The sequence below is a fragment of the Heterodontus francisci genome, unplaced genomic scaffold (genome assembly GCF_036365525.1).
Source record: "Heterodontus francisci isolate sHetFra1 unplaced genomic scaffold, sHetFra1.hap1 HAP1_SCAFFOLD_800, whole genome shotgun sequence".
NCBI lineage: Eukaryota > Metazoa > Chordata > Chondrichthyes > Heterodontiformes > Heterodontidae > Heterodontus > Heterodontus francisci.
The window spans coordinates 327,296-347,671 of NW_027142223.1; the positions used below are offsets into that span (position 1 = coordinate 327,296).

The 20,376-nt window shown below is 47.4% G+C and overlaps 5 non-coding genes across 5 annotated transcripts; 2 read left to right on the forward strand and 3 right to left on the reverse strand.

Moving 5' to 3' along the window:
• The first annotated feature begins 861 nt into the window (after positions 1-861).
• Positions 862-933, forward strand: trnae-uuc (transfer RNA glutamic acid (anticodon UUC)). Its single transcript has one exon. It is a non-coding gene; the product is annotated as a tRNA-Glu (tRNA).
• A 2,402-nt stretch (positions 934-3,335) lies between these two features.
• Positions 3,336-3,407, forward strand: trnae-uuc (transfer RNA glutamic acid (anticodon UUC)). Its single transcript has one exon. It is a non-coding gene; the product is annotated as a tRNA-Glu (tRNA).
• Positions 3,408-10,209: 6,802 nt separating this feature from the next.
• On the reverse strand, positions 10,210-10,281 carry trnae-uuc (transfer RNA glutamic acid (anticodon UUC)). Its single transcript has one exon. It is a non-coding gene; the product is annotated as a tRNA-Glu (tRNA).
• A 2,990-nt stretch (positions 10,282-13,271) lies between these two features.
• trnae-uuc (transfer RNA glutamic acid (anticodon UUC)) lies at positions 13,272-13,343 on the reverse strand. The gene has a single exon. It is a non-coding gene; the product is annotated as a tRNA-Glu (tRNA).
• Positions 13,344-14,759: 1,416 nt separating this feature from the next.
• trnae-uuc (transfer RNA glutamic acid (anticodon UUC)) lies at positions 14,760-14,831 on the reverse strand. Its single transcript has one exon. It is a non-coding gene; the product is annotated as a tRNA-Glu (tRNA).
• Positions 14,832-20,376: the final 5,545 nt, after the last annotated feature.

A 20,376-nucleotide genomic window follows, 5' to 3' on the forward strand; every position in this document is an offset into this window, starting at 1 on the left:
CCTGCGTCCCTGACCGCCATTCGCCAGCGGGGTCGCGTCGCCCATCGCCATTTTAAACAGAGTTCACCTCATCCTCCTCAGCGCCGATTGGCCCAGATACGCGTGGGCTGCCTTATGGGGCCTTTTCGATAAATGTTTACCTCTGTCACGAGCTGGCCTTGGGCCCTGTGGTGTCCTCCATGGTCACGTGCCGACCATGGCAGGAGCTGTGCCCAGGCTGACACGGTGTTCGCCTCGCCCGCTCCTGCCAAGTGTCGGCGAGGGAATGGCGTTAGGATTTTTAATGCGGGGTAAAAAGGACTTGGAGACATGTGATGTCACACCACGTCTGCCCAGCAACAAGCCCAGCGGTCATGGTGACCATTGACAACAAGGAACACAGATCAAAGACCCTTTCGAAAGCTGAGTGCAACATTGTAAACCTGACGGACAATGGGTTTCGCTCTCCCACACTCTCAGATTGTAAACAGGGAGCCGGGGGCTCTGAAAATGCAAATTCGAGTTGCAGTTGGAACACTGGGAAACAAAGGAAGGCTCAGGCGGGTCTGATACGGCCAGACTTATGGGCTCTCAATATTGCAAAAGGTAAAGGACGATAGACTTTTGATTCTGGATGAATTCAACGGGTTTTCCTACGTCTGAGAGGCTGTAAGGAAGACAGGAAGACCAGCAGGGGCAGCCTCAGAAGAGAAGGCCCCTTCACTCACAGCCATCGAGCAATAATGCAATGAATGGGACCATGATCAACATAGAATCATACTGCATTGGAAGAAGACCATTCAGCCCCTCGTTTCCATGGGTGATCGGTGCTTGCACTGTTAGCACCCTTGTCTGCCTCAGTGCTGTGCAATAAGTTGCAGTTCCCACATGGTCTAGTGGTTAGGATTCCTGGTTTTCACCCAGGCGGCCCGGGTTCGATTCCCGGTGTGGGAACATCTACCTTTTAGATGCAGCCGCCCATTTTCTCTTAAAGGGGCAGTGCACGAAAAACTCAGTGGTGCAGGCTGAAGGAGATTTAGATCGGTTCGGTGAGTGAGCAAAAACTTGTCAGATGCAGTATAATGTGGGAAAATGTGAAATGTCCACTTTGTCAGGAGGAAGAAAAACGCAGAGTGTTATTTAGATGGAGAGAGACTGGAGAACGCGGTGGTGCAGAGGGATCTGGGTGAACAGGTACATGAATCACAAAAGGTTAATATTCAGCCAGGGTGAGTAATTAGTGTTGTCGTTTACTGCAAGGGGAACGGAATATAAAAGTAGGGAAGTTTTGCTACAGCTGTACAGGACCCTGGTGAGACACATCTGGAGTACTGTGTCCAGTTTTAGTCTCCTTACTTAAGAAAGGATATACTTGCATTTGAAGCAGTTCAGAGAAGGTTCACTCGGCTGATTCCGGGGATGAAGGGATTGTCTTATGAGGAAAGGTTGAGCAGGTTGGACCGATGCTCATTGGAGTTTAGAAGAATGGGAGGTGATCTTATTGAAACATAGAGGATTCTGAGGGGGCTTGACAGGGTAGATGCTGAGAGGATGTTTCCCCCCTCCTGGGGGAATCTAGAACCAGGAGGCACAGTTTCAGACGGAGATGCGGAGAAATGATTTCTCCCAGAGAGTGGTCAGTCTGTGGAATTCTCTTCCCCAGAGAGCAGGGGAGGCTGGATCATTGAATATATACAAGGCTGAGTTAGATGAATTTTTGATCGACAAAGGAGTCTCGGGTTATGGGGAGCAGACAGGAAAATGGAGTTGAGGTCACAATCAACTCAGCCATGATCTTATTGAATGGCGGAGCAGGTTCGAGGGGCCGAATGGCCTACTCCTGCTCCTATTTCTTGTATTCCTACGACAGCAAGCTAAAAGTACCCGGAGAGTTTGCGCACAATCCTTTCGTCACCTACCGTAAAACCCAGAGCATCTGTGAAACACAAAGGGAAAATTCTGCAAACGCCCAGGGGTTCAGGGCCCGCCTGTGCAGTGAACACACGGATTAACGGGAATGGTTCCCGGGATGATGGACTTCGGTTCCCTGGAGAGACTGGAGAAGCTGGGATTGCTCTCCTCGGAGCAGAGAAGGTGACGAGGAGATTTCATCGGGAAGGGTTTTGATCCAGTTCGTACCAACAATGACATAGAACAAAGAACAGTACAGCACAGGAACAGGCCATTCGGCCCTCCAAGCCTGCACCGATCTTGATGCCTGCCTAAACTAAAACCTTCTGCACTTCCAGGGCCCATATCCCTCTATTCCCATCCTATTCATGTATTTGTCAAGATGTCTCTTAAACTTCGCTATCGTATCTGCTTCCACCACCTCCCCTGGCAGCAAGTTCCAGGCACTCACCACCCTCTGTGTAAAAAAACTTGCCTCGCACATCCCCTCTGAACTTTGCCCCTCGCACCTTAAACCTATGTCCCCTAGTAACTGACTCTTCCACCCTGGGAAAAAGCTTCTGACTATCCACTCTGTCCATGCCGCTCATAATTTTATAAACCTCTATCATCTTGCCCCTCAAATTGCATTGCGATAGATTCTATAACGTAGAGAAACATCACGAGTCACTTCACAGGAGCATTATAAAACAATATCTGACAGCGAGTCAAGTCAGGAGATATTAGAACAGGCGGCCTAACACTCAGTCAAAGGGGTAGGATTTAAGGAGGATCTTAAAGGAGAAGAGAGAGAGAGGCGGAGAGGTTGGGGGAGGGAATTCCAGAGATTAGGGCTCCAGGGAGCTGAGGGCACGGCCGCCAATGGTGGAGCGATGGGAATCGGGGATTGGACAAGAGGGCGGAATTGGAGGGGCACAGGCATCGTGGAGGGTTGTGGGGGCTGGAGGAGGTCACGGGAGATAGGGAAGGGGGGCGAGGAGGCCATGGAGGGATTTGAGAACAAGCGTGCCGCATTTGCAAATGGTGGGCTTGGAGCCAATGGGATTCATTGGATAGATTGTTCAAAGGGACAGCACAGGCGCCATGGACAGAACGGCCTCCTCCCGTGCCGTGTGATTGGCCAATTCTGTGCCTCGTCTGACATGATCTGCTTTTGAACAGTCAGCATTGGGTGTCCCTTATTGACCCCGGCTTGTCGAGTGGGAATTGTGGAGAATGATGTCGGGTTGTTTTGCCAGACGCAAATGTGCAGAGCTGTGTTTATCAGGGAGTGAGGGAGGCTTGAAGTGAGACAGACTGGCCAAGCAGAATGTGCCCCTTGTGTAAATGAGGTGCTGACTCCCTCTAGCCACAGGGGATGGTGTGTGTGGAGCTGCAGTGTGAGCAGAGCCCGGGGACTGTCTTCTTTGTGTCTATAGTGTCAGTGCCTCTGCTTTTCACTCACTTCCCACATGGTCTAGCGGTTAGGATTCCTGGTTTTCACCCAGGCGGCCCGGGTTCGACTCCCGGTGTGGGAACAGCAAACTTTTACACACGGCCGCCCAGTTTGTCTGCAGCGGGAGCCGTGGCTGCTGCTTCCTCCCTCGCAGGTGACACCTCTTAAAGGGACAGCGCGCCCAAAAACCCAGCACCGCCGGCTGAAGAAGAGCAAGCTAAAAATATCCTGACGGGCCGAGTGTTTGTGCACAATCTTTTCATCATCTACTGTAAACCCAGAGCGTCTGTGAAACACAAACGGAAAATTCTGCAAACGCCCCGGGGTTCAGGACCCGTCTGCGCAGTGAACACACAGATTAACATTAGAGATTTGGACCCTCTGTCTCGAGTGTCTCAATGAGACGGCGAGTGGGACACGGTTCCCTGCGATAAACACAGAACCTGCATTCATATTGCGCCTGTCACATTCTCAGGATGCCCCCAACACACTTCACAGCCATCAGATTACTCTGGTAGCACGGTGACCATCGTTTGCTCGCAGACTGTAGCAGCCATGTTGCGCTCAGCAAGATCCCAAAATCAGTAGCGTCACAGAGTCATTTATGGCGCAGAAAGAGTCCATTCGGCCCATCGAGTCCCTGCTGGCTGTCCACAGTGCTATCCAGTCAGTCCCACTCCCCGGCTCGATCCCCGTAACCCTGCAAGTCTATTTCTCTCAGTCGGCCGTCCAACCTCCTCTTGAAGTGATCATCTCCACTTCCACCTCCCTCGTGGGCAGTGAGTTCCCACTCATTACCACTCGCTGTGTAACAAATGATCTTCCTCATTTCCCCACTGCATCTTTTACCTAAAACATACAATCTGTGTCCCCTAATCCTTGTACCATTCGTTAATGGGAACAGTTTTTCCTTGTCCAAGTTATCTAAACCTCTCATAATCTTGTACATCTCTATTAAATCTCCCCTCAATCTCCTTTGCTCCAAGGAAAACAACCCCAGCTTCTCCAACCTAACCTTGTAACTAAAATCTTCCATCCCAGGAACCATTCCTCTTGTAACTAAAATCTCCTCTGCTCCCTCTCAAGGACCCTCACATCCTTCCTAAACAGTGGTGACCAGAACTGGACACAATACTCCAGTTGGAGCCTAACCAGAGCTTTATAAATGTTCAGCATAACTTCCCTGCTTTTGTACTCAATGCCTCTATTTATGAAGCCCAAGATCCCATATACTTTACTAACCACTCTCTCAATGGACATACATACGAATTAGGAGCAGGAGTAGGCCATTCGGCCCTTCGAGCCTGCTCCGCCATTCAATAAGTTCATGGCTGAACTGATTACCCCTTTTTCCCACCTACCCCCGATAACCTTTCACCTCTTTGCTTATCAAGAATCAATCTTCAAAATAGTCAAAGACTCTGTTTCCACCGCCTTTTGAGGAAGAGAATTCCAAAGACTCACCACCCTCAGAGAGAAAAAATATCTCCTCATCTCTGTCTCAAATGTGCGACCCCTTATTTTTAAACTGTATGGATTGAGCTGAGGAACAAAAAAGGGGCAATCACACTGCTGGGAGTGTACTTTAGACACCCAAACAGTCAGAGGGAGATAGAAGAGCAGATATGTCGGCAAATCTCTGAGAAGTGCAAGAACAATAAGGCAGTAATTGTCGGGGATTTTAACTACCCCGATATTAACTGAGATAGTTTTATTGTGAAAGGAATTGAGGGAGCAGAATTCTTGAGATGCGTTCAGGAGAACGCTTTTGCCCAGTATGCAGCAAGTCCAACAAGAGAGGGTGCAGATTTAGACTTAGTTTTAGGAAATGAAGATGGGTGGGTGGAAGGAGTGGCAGTGGGAGAGCATTTTGGTGATAGTGATCATAATTCAGTCAGTTTTAACATAATTATGGAAAAGGACAGAGATAGAACAGGAGTTAGAGTTCTCAATTGGGGTGAGGCCAATTTTACTAAACTGAGAAGTGATTTAGCGAAAGTGGACTCAAAACAGCGACTTGAAGATAAATCAGTGTCGGAGCAGTGGGAGGCATTTAGTCATAGTCATTTCAAGGGGAGATTCAAGGGGTTCAGGTGAAACATGTTCCCACAAAGAAAAAGGGTGAGACGGCCAAATCTAGAGCCCCTTGGATGTCAAGGAGCCGACAGAGTAAGATAAGGCAGAAAAGGAAAGCTTATGTCCGACACCGAGAACTCAATACCACAGAAAGCCGAGAGGAGTATAGAAAGTGGAGGGGTGAAATCAAAAAGGAAATTAGGAAAGCAAAGAGAGGGCATGAAAGAATATTGGCAAGCAAAATACAGGTGAACCCAAAAATGTTTTATCAATACATTAAGAGGAAGAGGATAACGAAGGAGAGAGTAGGGACCATAAAAGACCAAAAAGGTAACCTATGTGTGGGGGCGGAAGATGTTGGTATGGTTCTTAATGAATACTTTGCGTCTGTCTTCACAAAAGAGGGGGACGATGCAGGTATTGTAGTTAAGGAAGAGAGGTGTGAAATATTGGATGTGATAAACATAGGGAGAGAGGAAGTATTAATGGGATTAGCATCCTTGAAAGTGGATAAGTCACCAGGACCAGATGAGATGTTCCCCAGGCTGTTAAAAGAAGCAAGAGAGGAAATAGCAGAGGGTCTGACCATCATTTTCCAGTCTTCACTGGATACAGGTGTGGTGCCAGAGGATTGGAGAATTGCTAACGTTGTACCTCTGCTTAGAAAGGGAGCGAGGGATAGACCGAATAATTACAGGCCAGTCGGTCTAACCTCAGTGGTGGGCAAATTATTGGAATCTATTCTGAGCGACTGGATAAACTGTCACTTAGAAAGGCACAGGTTAATCAAGGATAGTCAGCATGGATTTGTTAAGGGAAGATCTTGTCTGACCAACTTGATCGAATTTTTTGAAGAAGTAACAAGGAAGATAGATGAGGGTAGTGCAGTTGATGCGGTCTGCATGGATTTTAGCAAGGCTTTTGACAAGATCTCACGTGGCAGACTGGTTAAAAAATTAAAATCCCATGGGATCCAGGGAAATGCAGCAAGGTGGATACAAAATTGGCTCAGTGGCGGGAAACAAAGGGTAATTGTTGACGGCTGTTTTAGCGACTGGAGGGCTGTTTCCAGTGGCGTTCCGCAGGGCTCAGTACTGGGTCCCCTGCTTTTTGTGATATATATTAACCATTTGGGCGTTAATGTCGGGGGCATGATCAAGATCCCTGAAGGTAGCAGGACAGGTCGATAAGGTGGAAGGCTTGTGGAATCCTTTCCTTTATTAACCGAGGTATAGAATATAAGAGCAGGGAGGTGATGCTGGAACTGTATAACTCATTGGTTCGGCCACAACTTGAGTACTGTGTGCAGTTCTGGTCACCTCATTACAGAAAGGATGTAATTGCACTAGAGAGGGTACAGAGGAGATTTACGAGGATGTTGCCAGGACTGGAAAAATGCAGGAAAGATTGGATAGGCTGGGGTTGTTCTCCTTGAAACAGAGAAGGCTGAGGAGAGATCTGATTGAAATGTACAACATTTTGAGGGGCCTGGATAGAGTGGAGGTGAAGGGTCTATTCACCTTAGCTGAGAGGTCAGTGACGAGGGGGCATAGATTTAAAGTGATTGGTAAAAAGATTGGAGGGGAAATGAGGAAAAGGTTTTTCACCCAGAGGGTGATGGAGTTCTGGAACTCACTGCCTGAAAGTGGGTGGAATTGAGGAACAGAAAAGGATCTAAAACTGTAATGGGTGTTGTGTATAGACCCCCTGGTAGCAGTTCTGAGGTGTTAGATTGTATAAATGCACAAACTAGGCAAGTGTGTAACAAAGGCAGAGTAGTATTAATGGGGGATTTTAACTTACACATAGATTGGGAGAGGCAGACTAGCACCTGTCAGAAAGGTATCGAATTTCTGGAATGTGTCCGGGATAGTTTCCTACAGCAATATGTCCGTGATGTAACAAGGGGACAGGCAATATTAGATTTAGTTATGAGTAATGAGCCAAATTTAATTAGTAGCCTCACTGTGCGTGAACATTTAGCAAATAGTGATCACAACATGATCGAATTCAAGGTAGCATTTGAAAGTGAAAAGCACGAATCAGCTACTAGAATTTTAGACTCGGGTAAGGCTGACTTTACCGGGTTGAGACAGAGACTGTCCACGGTAAACTGGGTAGATCTGTTAATGGGTCGAAACGACTGAAGAACAGTGGAGAATATTTAATGAAACATTTAATGAAATACAGAGCGAGTAAATACCCCTGAGAGGAAAAATCTCCACTTCACAGAAAAAACAGCCATGGACAACTAAAGAGATTTGGGATAGCAATAAAACAAAAAGAAAGGGCTTACAAAAATGCCAAACGCAGCACAGATCAGGCCGAATGGGATCGATACAAAGACCAGCAAAGGATCGCAAAGCAGCTTATAAGAGCTGCTAAAAGAGATTGTGAAAGGAAACTTGCAAGGGACATCAAAATCAATAAGAAGAAATTTTATAGTTACATAAAGGGAAAGCGGGTGGTCAAGAGCTATGTAGGCCCACTAAAAGCTGAAAATGGAGATATTGTCATTGATAATGGGGAAATGGCAGACATGTTGAACAATTACTTTGCCTCAATATTTACAGATGAAAAAGAGGATAACTTACTGGAAGTCCTGAAAAAATTAATAGCCGATCGGGGACAGGGACTTAATACAATTAACTTAAGTAAAACATCAGTAACAAGGAAATTAATGGAACTAAAGAATGAGAAATCTCCAGGACCTGACGGTTTCCATCCGAGGATGTTAAAGGAAGTAGGGGAGCACATTGTAGATGCCCTGACTATAGTCTTTCAGAGTTCCCTAGATTCAGGAGTGATCCCTCTGGATTGGAAAGTTACACATATCACTCCACTTTTTAAGAAGGGTGAAAGGGGGAACCAAGGAAATTACAGAGCAATTAGCTTGACGTCTGTGGTGGGCAAGTTGCTGGAGTCTATAATCAAGGATAGGGTGACTGAACACCTAAAAAAAATTCAGTTAATCAGGGACAGCCAGCATGGATTCATGACGGGAAGGTCATGCCTGACAAATCTCACTGAATTTTTTGAAGAGGTGACTAAGGTAGTGGACAGGGGAGTGTCTATGGATGTTATTTATATGGACTTCCAGAAGGCATTTGATAAAGTTCCACATAAGAGACTGTTAACGAAGGTAGAAGCCCATGGAGTTGAGGGCAAATTATTGAGATGGTTAGAAAGTTGGTTGAGTGGCAGGCGACAGAGAGTGGGGATAATGGGTAAGTACTCCGATTGGTAGGATGTGACTAGTGGTGTCCCACAGGGATCTGTGTTGGGGCCTCAATTATTCACATTATTCATTAACGACTTGGATGATGGCATAGTAAGTCATAAATCCAAATTTGCCGATGATACAAAGTTAGGTGGCATTGTAGACAGTCGAGATGATAGAATAAAATTGCAAAAAGATATTGACAGACTAGGTGAGTGGGCAAAACTGTGTCAGATAGATTTCAATGCGGGCAAGTGTGAGGTTTTCCATTTTGGACCAAAAAAGGATACAGCAGGGCACTTTCTAAATGGGAAGAGGTTAAGTACAGTGGATGTCCAAAGAGACTTGGGGGGTTCAGGTGCATAGATCTTTAAAATGCCACGAGCAAGTGCAGAAAATAATCAAAAAGGCTAATGGAATGCTCGCCTTTATATCTAGAGGGTTGGAGTATAAAGACACAGAGGTTATGCTGCAGCTATACAAAACCCTGGTTAGACCCCACTTGGAGTACTGTGAGCAGTTCTGGGCACCACACCTTAGGAAGGATATATTGGCCTTGGAGGGAGTGCAACGTAGGTTTACAAGAATGATACCTGGTCTACAGGGGTTAAGTTACGAGCAGAGATTACACAAATTAGGCCTGTTTTCGCTAAAATTTAGAAGGTTAAGGGGTGATCTGATTGAAGTCTTCAAGATATTAACAGGAAAAGACAGGCTAGATAAAGATAAACTACTTCCACTGGTTGAAGATTCTAAAGCTAGGGGGCAGAGTCTAAAAATTAGGACCAGACCGTTCAGGAGAGATGTTCGGAAGCACTTCTTCACGCAAAGGGTGGTAGAGGTTTGGAACTCTCCCCACAAACAGCAGTTGAAGCTAGAACAGGTGTTAATTTTAAATCTGAGATAGATAGATTTTTGTTAAGCAAAGATATTAAGGGATATGGGCCAAAAGCAGGTGTATGGAGTTCGTCCGGGGATCAGCCATGATCTCATTGAATGGCGGGACAGGCTCGAGGGGCTGAATGGCCTACTCCTGTTCCTATCTTCCTATGTCCTAAAGGGTAGTTGAGGCAGAGACCCTCAACTCATTCAAAAGCAGTCTGGATATGCACCTCATGTTCCATAATCTGCAGGGCTACAGGCCAAATGCTGGAAGGTGGGATTAGAATAGGTGGATCATTTTTTGGCCAGCACAGACACGATGGGCCAAGTGGCCTCTTTCTGTGCCTTAAACTTTCGATGATTCTACCTGTGTCCCACTCGCCGTCTCATTGAGACACTCGAGACAGAGGGTCCAAATCTCTGATGTTAATCTGTGTGTTCACTGCACAGACGGGTCCTGAACCCCTGGGCATTTGCAGATTTTTCCGTTTGTGTTTCACAGACGCTCTGGGTTTACGGTAGATGATGAAAAGATTGTGCACAAACACTCGGCCCGTCCGGATATTTTTTGCTTGCTCTCCTTCAGCCGGCGGAGCTGAGTTTTTGGGCGCGCTGTCCCTTTAAGAAGTGTCACCCGCGAGGGAGGAAACAGCAGCCACGGCTCCTGCTGCAGACAAACTGGGCGGCCGTGTGTAAAAGGCTGACTTTCCCACACCGGGAGTCGAACCCAGGCCGCCTAGGTGAAAACCAGGAATCCTAACCGCTAGACCACATGGGAAGTGAGTGAAGAGTAGAGGCACTGACAATATAGACACAAAGAAGACAGTCCCCGGGCTCTGCTCACACTGCAGCTCCACACACACCATCCCCTGTGGCTAGAGGGAGTCAGTACCTCATTTACACAAGGTGCACATTCTGCTTGGTCAGTCTGTCTCACTTCATGCCTCCCTCACTCCCTGACAAACACAGCTCTGCACATCTGCGTCACCCATCCCCAGAGATCTCACTCAAATTAAATACAGGATATTATTAACAGTGTGCAGGAACAGAGGCACCTGGAGGTGCAGGTGCATCGTTCTTTGAAGGTGGCCAGGACATATTTTCCAGTTTTAATTTTCCAAAATTCCCCAGATTCAGGGAAGGTTCCGTTAGATTGTAAATAGTGAATGTAACTCCTTTATTCAAAAAGAGAGGGAGACAGAAAGCAGGAAACTACAGGTCAGTGAGCTTAACATCTGTCTTAGGGAAAATGTTAGAAGCTCTTATTAAAGACGTTATAACAGGGCACTTAGAAAAGTTCAAGGTCATCAGGCAGAGTCAACATGGTTTTGTTAAAGGGAAATCATTTTTAACCAATTTATTGGAGTTCTTTGAGGGAGCCACATGCGCTGTGGATAAAGGGGAACCGGTGGATGTACTGTACTTTGATTTCCAGAAGGCATTTGATAAGGTGCCACATCAAAGTTGATTGCAGAAAATAAAAGCTCATGGTGTAGGGGGTAACATATTGGCATGGATAGAAGATTGGCTCGCTAACAGGAAATAGAGAGTTGGCATAAATGGGTCATTTTCTGGTTGGTAATAAGTAACGAGTGGTGTGCCACAGGGATCAGTGCTGGGGCTCCAACTTTTTACAATTTATATAAATGCCTCAGTTGAACGGACCGAAGGTATGGTTGCTAAATTTGCTGATGACACAAAGAGAGGTAGGAAAGTAAGTTGTGACGAGGACATAAGGAGGCTACAAAGGGATATAGATAAGTTAAGTGAGTGGGCAAAGGCCTGGCAAATGGAGTATAATGTGGGAAAGTGGGAAATTGTCCACTTTGGCAGGAAGAATAAAAAAGAAGCATATTATCTAAATGGTGAGAGATTGCAGAGCTCTGAGACGCAGAGGGATCTGGGTGTCCTAGTGCATGAATCGCAAAAGTTAGTATGCAGGTACAGCACGTAATGAGGAAAGCGAGCAGAATGTCACTGTTTATCACGAGGGGAATTGAACACAAAAGTAGGGAGGTTATGCTTCATTTATACAGGGCATTGGTGAGACCACATCTGGAGTACTGTGCACAGTACTGGTCTCCCTATTTAAGGAAGGATGTAAATGCGTTGGAGGCAGTTCAGAGAAGGTTTACTAGACTGATAACTGGAATGGGCGGGCTGTCTTATGAGGAAAGGTTGGACAGGCTAGGTTTGTATCCGCTGGAGTTTAGAAGAGTAAGAGGTGACTTGATTGAAACATATAAGATCCTGAGGGGTCTTGACAGGGTGGATGTGGAAAGGATGTTTCCCCTTGTGGGAGAATCTCGAACTAGGGGTCACTATTTAAAAATAAGGGGTCACCCATTTAAGACAGAGATGAGGAGAAATGTTTTCTCTCTGAGGGTCGTGAGTCTTTGGAATTCTCTTCCTCAAAAGGCAGTGGAAGCAGAGTCTTTGAATATTTTGAAGATAGATTCTTGATGAGCAAGGGGGTGAAAGGTTATCGGGGGTAGGTGGAAATGTGGAGTAATCAGTTCAGCCATGAACTTATTGAATGGCGGAGCAGGCTCGAAGGGCCGAATGGCCTACTCCTGCTCCTAATTCGTATGTATGTCCATTGAGAGAGTGGTTAGTAAAGTATATGGGATCTTGGGCTTCATAAATAGAGGCATTGAGTACAAAAGCAGGGAAGTTATGCTGAACATTTATAAAGCTCTGGTTAGGCTCCAACTGGAGTATTGTGTCCAGTTCTGGTCACCACTGTTTAGGAAGGATGTGAGGGTCCTTGAGAGGGAGCAGAGGAGATTTTAGTTACAAGAGGAATGGTTCCTGGGATGGAAGATTTTAGTTACAAGGTTAGGTTGGAGAAGCTAGGGTTGTTTTCCTTGGAGCAAAGGAGATTGAGGGGAGATTTAATAGAGATGTACAAGATTATGAGAGGTTTAGATAACTTAGACAAGGAAAAACTGTTCCCATTAACGAATGGTACAAGGATTAGGGGACACAGATTGTATGTTTTAGGTAAAAGATGCAGTGGGGAAATGAGGAAGATCATTTGTTACACAGCGAGTGGTAATGAGCGGGAACTCACTGCCCACGAGGGAGGTGGAAGTGGAGACGATCACTTCAAGAGGAGGTTGGATGGCCGACTGAGGGAAATAGACTTGCAGGGTTACGGGGATCGAGCCGGGGAGTGGGTCTGACTGGATAGCACCATGGACAGCCAGCAGGGACTCGATAGGCCGAATGGACTCCTTCGGTGCCATAAATGACTCTGTGACGCTGCAGATTTTGGGATCTTGCTGAGCGCAACATGGCTGCTACAGTCTCCGAGAAAACGATGGTCACCGTGGTACCAGAGTAATCTGATGGCTGTGAAGTGTGTTGGGGGCATCCTGAGAATGTGACAGGCGCAATATGAATGCAGGTTCTGTGTTTATCGCAGGGAACCGTGTCCCACTCGCCGTCTCATTGAGACACTCGAGACACAGGGTCCAAATCTCTAATGTTAATCTGTGTGTTCACTGCACAGACGGGTCCTGAACCCCGGGGCGTTTGCAGATTTTTCCGTTTGTGTTTCACAGATGCTCTGGGTCTACGGCAGATGATGAAATGATTGTGCACAAATACTCGGCCCGTCAGGATATTTTTAGCTTGCTCTCCTTCAGCCGGCGGTGCTGCGTTTCTGTGCGCTGTCCCTTTAAGAGGTGTCACCTGCGAGGGAGGAAGCAGCAGCCACGGCTCCTGCTGCAGACAAACTGGGCGGCCGTGTGTAAAAGGATGACTTTCCCACACCGGGAGTCGAACCCGGGCCGCCTGGGTGAAAACCAGGAATCCTAACCGCTAGACCATGTGGGAAGTGGGTGAAAAGCAGAGGCACTGACACTATAGACACAAAGACAGTCCCCAGGCTCAGCTCACACTGCAGCTCCACACACACCATCCCCTGTGGCTAGAGGGAGTCAGCACCTCATTTACACAAGGGGCACATTCTGCTTGACCAGTCTGTCTCACTTCAAGCCTCCCTCACTCCCTGACAAACACAGCTCTTCACATCTGCGTCAATCTTGGTACAAACTGGATCAAAACCCTTCCTGCTTTTAATCACCTCGACGAAATCTCCTCGTCACCTTCTCTGCTCTCAGGAGAGCAATCCCAGCTTCTCCAGTCTCTCCAGGGAACCGAAGTCCCTCATCCCGGGAACCATTCCCGTTAATCCGTGTGTTCACTGCACAGGCGGGCCCTGAACCCCTGGGCGTTTGCAGAATTTTCCCTTTGTGTTTCACAGATGCTCTGGGTTTTACGGTAGATGATGAAAGGATTGTGCGCAAACACTCAGGGTATTTTTAGCTTGCTCTCACAGGAGCACAAGAAATAGGAGCAGGAGTAGGCCATTCGGCCCCTCGAACCTGCTCCGCCATTCAATAAGATCATGGCTGAGTTGATTGTGACCTCAACTCCACTTTCCTGTCTGCTCCCCATAACCTGAGACTCCTTTGTCGATCAAAAATTCATCTAACTCAGCCTTGTATATATTCAATGATCCAGCCTCCCCTGCTCTCTGGGGAAGAGAATTCCACAGACTGACCACTCTCTGGGAGAAATCATTTCTCCGCATCTCCGTCTGAAACTGTGCCTCCTGGTTCTAGATTCCCCCAGGAGGGGGGAAACATCCTCTCAGCATCTACCCTGTCAAGCCCCCTCAGAATCTTCTATGTTTCAATAAGATCACCTCTCATTCTTCTAAACTCCAATGAGCATCGGTCCAACCTGCTCAACCTTTCCTCATAAGACAATCCCTTCATCCCCGGAATCAGCCGAGTGAACCTTCTCTGAACTGCTTCGAATACAAGTATATCCTTTCTTAAGTAAGGAGACTAAAACTGGACACAGTACTCCAGATGTGTCTCACCAGGGTCCTGTACAGCTGTAGCAAAACTTCCCTACTTTTATATTCCGTTCCCCTTGCAGTAAACGACAACACTAATTACTCACCCTGGCTGAATATTAACCTTTTGTGATTCGTGTACCTGTTCACCCAGATCCCTCTGCACCACCGCGTTCTCCAGTCTCTCTCCATCTAAATAACACTCTGCGTTTCTCTTCCTCCTGACAAAGTGGACATTTCACATTTTCCCACATTATACTCCATCTGACAAGTTTCTGCCCACTCACTCAGCGAACCGATCTAAATCTCCTTCAGCCTGCACCACTGAGTTTTTCGTGCACTGCCCCTTTAAGAGAAAATGGGCGGCTGCATCTAAAAGGTAGATGTTCCCACACCGGGAATCGAACCCGGGCCGCCTGGGTGAAAACCAGGAATCCTAACCACTAGACCATGTGGGAACTGCAACTTATCGCACAGCACTGAGGCAGACAAGGGTGCTAACAGTGCAAGCACCGATCACCCATGGAAACGAGGGGCTGAATGGTCTTCTTCCAATGCAGTATGATTCTATGTTGATCATGGTCCCATTCATTGCATTATTGCTCGATGGCTGTGAGTGAAGGGGCCTTCTCTTCTGAGGCTGCCCCTGCTGGTCTTCCTGTCTTCCTTACAGCCTCTCAGACGTAGGAAAACCCGTTGAATTCATCCAGAATCAAAAGTCTATCGTCCTTTACCTTTTGCAATATTGAGAGCCCATAAGTCTGGCCGTATCAGACCCGCCTGAGCCTTCCTTTGTTTGCAGGTGCTAGCAATTGCGACTCGAATTTGCATTTTCAGAGCCCCCGGCTCCCTGTTTACAATCTGAGAGTGTGGGAGAGCGAAACCCATTGTCCGTCAGGTTTACAACGTTGCTCTCAGCTTTCAAATGGGTGTTTGATGAGTGTTCCTTGTTGTCAATGGTCACCAAGACCCCTGGGCTTGTTGCTGGGCGGACTTGGTGTGACATCACATGTCCCCAAGTCCTTTTTACCCTGCATTGGAAATCCTAACGCCGGCCCTCATCGCCTCCTGGCAGAAGCGGGCGAGGCGAACACCATGTCAGCCTGGGCACAGCTCCTGCCATGGTCGGCACGTGACCATGGAGGACACCACAGGGCCCAAGGCCAACTCGTGACAGAGGTAAACATTTATTGAAAAGGCCCCATAAGGCAGCCCACGCGTATCTGGGCCAATCGACGCTGAGGAGGATGAGGTGAACTCTGTTTAAAATGGCGATGGGCGACGTGGCCCAGTTGCCGAATGGCGGTCAGGGATGCAGGAAGCGGGCAAAATTCAAGTTCGCACTTGAGGCAAAATTCGCCACACACTCGGGCGGGGGTGGCGGTGCGAGGGGGAGAGACAGGTGGGCTTGACCTGGACCAATGGAGGGCAACAATGGAGGACACGCCCCTGATCAGTGGAGGACACGCCCCTGATTAATGGAGAACACGCCTCTGTCCAGTGGAGACCACACCCCTGTCCAGTGGAGGCCGTGCCCCTCTTGCTCTTTCTTTGCCAATGAGGGAACAACAGAAACCTTTCAAACGCCCCATCATCGCTCACTGCCCTCCTATTGGCTGAGATAAACGTCACTAGCCCCAGGCCCAACCCCCCTTTATTGTATTTGCTTTTGATTGGATCCTCGTCACCTTGCCCCCTCTGTCCATTCTGGCCAATCGGAGGAGCGGATCAATCCCCCCTGCAGCAGTGATTGGTGGATGCAGCTGTCCATATATTATTATTGCCCGCCCTACCTGCGCCCGATTGGGCGGTTGCTCTGTTTGCCCTGCCCACCCGCCCATCCGCTGTTGTCCGTTTGGAGAAGTTTGGCGAGAGCGCCAGGCCCCGCCCTGCCGCTCTCACCGATAGGACGGTGCAGCTGTCATTCAGAGCAAGGGTGTTCACCGATTGGTTGCCAGGACACCTGTGAGGTCCAGTCCCCGCCCATTCTGCTCGGTGATTGGTCAGAGCGCTCGAGCAATCGTCCAGCTGGGTCTTTTCAATGTGAGGAATATAAGGAAGAATATTTTTACACAGTGAGTGATAAACAAACATAGAAAAAAAATCTCATTGAAAGAGGCCATTTGGCCCATCAAGATTAGACGGCCTGTAAATATTCGGTCTATCCCTCGCTCCCTTTCTAAACAGAGACACAACGTTAGCAATTCTCCAATCCTGCGGCACCACACCTGTATCCAGTGAGGGCTGGCAAATGATGGTCAGACCCTCTCTTGCTTCTTGTAAAAAGCCTAGGATACATTTCATCTGGCCCTGGTGACTTATCAACTTTCAAGAATGCTAATCCCTATAATACTTCCTCTCTCCTTATGTTTATCACATCCAATATTTCACACCCCTCTTCCTTAACTACAATATCTGCATCGTCCCCCTCTTTTGTGAAGATAGACTCAAAGTATTCATTAAGAACCATACCAACATCTTCTGCTCCTACACATAGGTTACCTTTTTGGTCTTTTATGGTCCCTACTCTCTCATTAGTTACTCTTACTCTTAATGTATTGATAAAACATCTTTGGGGTCACCTGTATTTTGCTTGCCAATATTCTTTCATGCCCTCTCTTTGCTTTCCTAATTTCCTTTTTGATTTCACCCCTCCACTTTCTATACTCCTCTCGGCTTTCTGTAGTATTGAGTTCTCGGTGTCGGGCATAAGCTTTCCTTTTCTGCCTTATCTTACTCTGTCGGCTCCTTGACATCCATGGGGCTCTAGATTTGACCGTCTCACCCTTTTTCGTTGTGGGAACATGTTTACCCCGAACTCCTTGAATCTCCCCTTTGAATGCCTCCCGCTGCTCCGACACTGATTTATCTTCTAGTCGCTGTTTCCAGTCCACTTTCACTAAATCACTTCTCAGTTTAGTAAAATTGGCCTCTCCCCAATTGAGAACTCTAACCCCTGTTCTATCTCTGTCCTTTTCCATAATTATGTTAAAACTGACTGAATTATGATCACTATCACCAAATTGCTCTCCCACTGCCACTCCTTCCACCCACCCATCTTCATTTCCTAAAACTCAGTCTAAAACTCTTGTTGGACTTGCTGCATACTGGGCAAAAACATTCTCCTGAACGCACCTCAAGAATTCTGCTCCCTCAATTCCTTTCACACTAAAACTATCCCAGTTAATATCGGGGTAGTTAAAATCCCTGACTATTACTGCCCTATTGTTCTTGCACTTCTCAGAGATTTGCCTACATATCTTCTCTTCTATCTCCCTCTGACAGTTTGGGGGTCCATAATACACTCCCAGCAGTGTGATTGCCCCTTTTTTGTTCCTTAGCTCAATCCATATGCCTGCGATAAACACAGATCCTGCATTCATATTGCGCCTGTCATATCCTCAAGGCGCCCCAACGCACTTAACAACCAATAGATTACTCTGGTAGCACGGTGGCCATCGTTTTCTCGGAGACTGTAGCAGCCATGTTGCGCTCAGCAAGATCCCAAAATCTGCAGCGTCACAGAGTCATTTATGGCACCGAAGGAGTCCATTCGGCCCATCGAGTCCCGGCTGGCTGTCCACGGTGCTATCCAGTCTGTCCCACTGCCCGGCTCGATCCCCGTAACCCTGCAAGTCTATTTCTCTCAGTCGGCCATCCAACCTCCTCTTGAAGTGATCGTCTCCACTTCCACCTCCCTCGTGGGCAGTGAGTTCCCGCTCATTACCACTCGCTGTGTAACAAATGATCTTCCTCATTTCCCCACTGCATCTTTTACCTAAAACATACAATCTGTGTCCCCTAGTCCTTGTACCATTCGTTAATGGGAACAGTTTTTCCTTGTCTATGTTATCTAAACCTCTCATAATCTTGTACATCTCTATTAAATCTCCCCTCAATCTCCTTCGCTCCAAGGAAAACAACCCCAGCTTCTCCAACCTAACCTTGTAACTAAAATCCCTCATCCCAGGAACCATTCCGGTAAATCTCCTCTGCACCCTCTCAAGGACCCTCACATCCTTCCTAAACAGTGCTGACCAGAACTGGACACAATACTCCAGTTGGAGCCTAACCAGAGCTTTATAAATGTTCAGCATAACTTCCCTGCTTTTGTACTCAATGCCTCTATTTATGAAGCCCAAGATCCCATATACTTCACTAACCACTCTCTCAATATGTCCCGCCACCTTCAAAGATCGATGCACATGCACCCCCAGGTCCCTCTGTTCCTGCAAACTGTTATGAATTTCCTGTATTTAATTTGAGTGAGATATCTGTTATATATGTATATATTGTTATACTATCTGTAATGAGCTGAGAGCGAGTTGTCATTTCACTGTATCGATCCTGCTGCCTGTCTCTTGGCTTAACTGAAGGCTAGCTATTTGGGAGGTCAGAGTCTTCATCTGCCCGCTCGTGGCTTCATGTGCTCTGGCAGTATCTACAGCCTGCGATATTGTGAGCTTGTCCTGTCCGATTAGAGCTTTCTATACATTCAGGATGCACAGAACCCCAAAATGATCTGATCGATCAGCCGTTCGTCTGTGTCCTTAAATTTACATTCTCTGGCTGCATTTTTCAACCTTGCGACAAAGTTGTCAACAGGCTCATCGAGTTCCAGTCTGAGCCCTTGGATTAACGCAGATGTGCAGAGCTGTGTTTGTCAGGGAGTGAGGAAGGCATGAAGTGAGACAGACTGGCCAAGCAGAATAAAAGCAAAATACTGCGGATGCTGGAAATCTGAAATAAAAACAAGACATGCTGGAAACACTCAGCAGGTCTGGCAGCATCTGTGGAGAGAGAAGCAGAGTTAACGTTTCAGGTCAGTGACCCTTCATCAGAACTGACAAATATTAGAAATGTAATAGGTTTTAAGCAAGTAAAGCAGGGGTGGGGGCAAGAGATGACCAAAGAGAAGTTGTTGATAGGACAGGGCCACAGAGAATAACTGACCAGAAGGTCAGGGAGCAAAGGCAAATGGTCTGCTAATGGTGTGCTGAAAGAGAATGCGTTAGTACAGAGAGGGTGTTAATTGACAGAAAACTGAACAGCCTGGCCAAAAGCACAAACATGGAAAAAAACAGTGGGTAGGCACAGGAGAAATAAACTGAATGAAGTCATGTAAAATAAACAAATAAAAAATAAAAAAATAACTAAAAATAAAAGTAAAATGGGGGGCCCGTCATGCTCTGAAATTATTGAACTCAATGTTCAGTCCGTCAGGCTGTAGTGTGCCTAAACGGTAAATGAGATGCTGCTCCTCGAGCTTGCGTTGATGTTCACTGGAACACTGCAGCAATCCCAGGACAGAGATGTGAGCATGAGAGCAGGGCGGGAGTGTTGAAATGGCCAGCAACCGGAAGCTCAGGGTCCTGCTTGCAGACTGAGCGGAGGTGTTCCGCAAAGCGGTCACCCAGTCTGCGTTTGGTCTCCCCAATGTAGAGGAGACCACACTGTGAGCAGCGAATACAGTATACTACATTGAAAGAAGTACAAGTAAATCGCTGCTTCACCTGAAAGGAGTGTTTGGGGCCTGGCATAGTGAGGAGAGAGGAGGTAAATGGGCAGGTATTACACCTCCTGTCATTGCAGGGGAAGGTGCCGTGGGAAGGGGACTATTTGGTGGGGGTCATGGAGGAGTGGACCAGGGTGTCACGGAGGGAACGATCTCTTCGGAATGCTGATGGGAAAGGGTGGGGAAGATGCGTTTGGTAGTGGCATCACGCTGGAGGTGGCGAAAATGGCGGAGGATGATCCTTTGGATATGGAGGCTGATGGGGTGGAAAGTGAGGACAAGGGGAACCCTGTCACGGTTCTGGGAGGGAGGGGAAGGGGTGAGGGTAGAGGTGCGGGGAATGGGCCGGACATGGTCAAGGGCCCTGTCAACCACTGTGGGTGGAACTCCTCGGTTGAGGAAAAAGGAGGTCATATCAGAAGCACCATCATGGAAGGTTGCATCATCAGAGCAGATGCGTCAGAGACGGAGAAACTGGGAGAATGGAA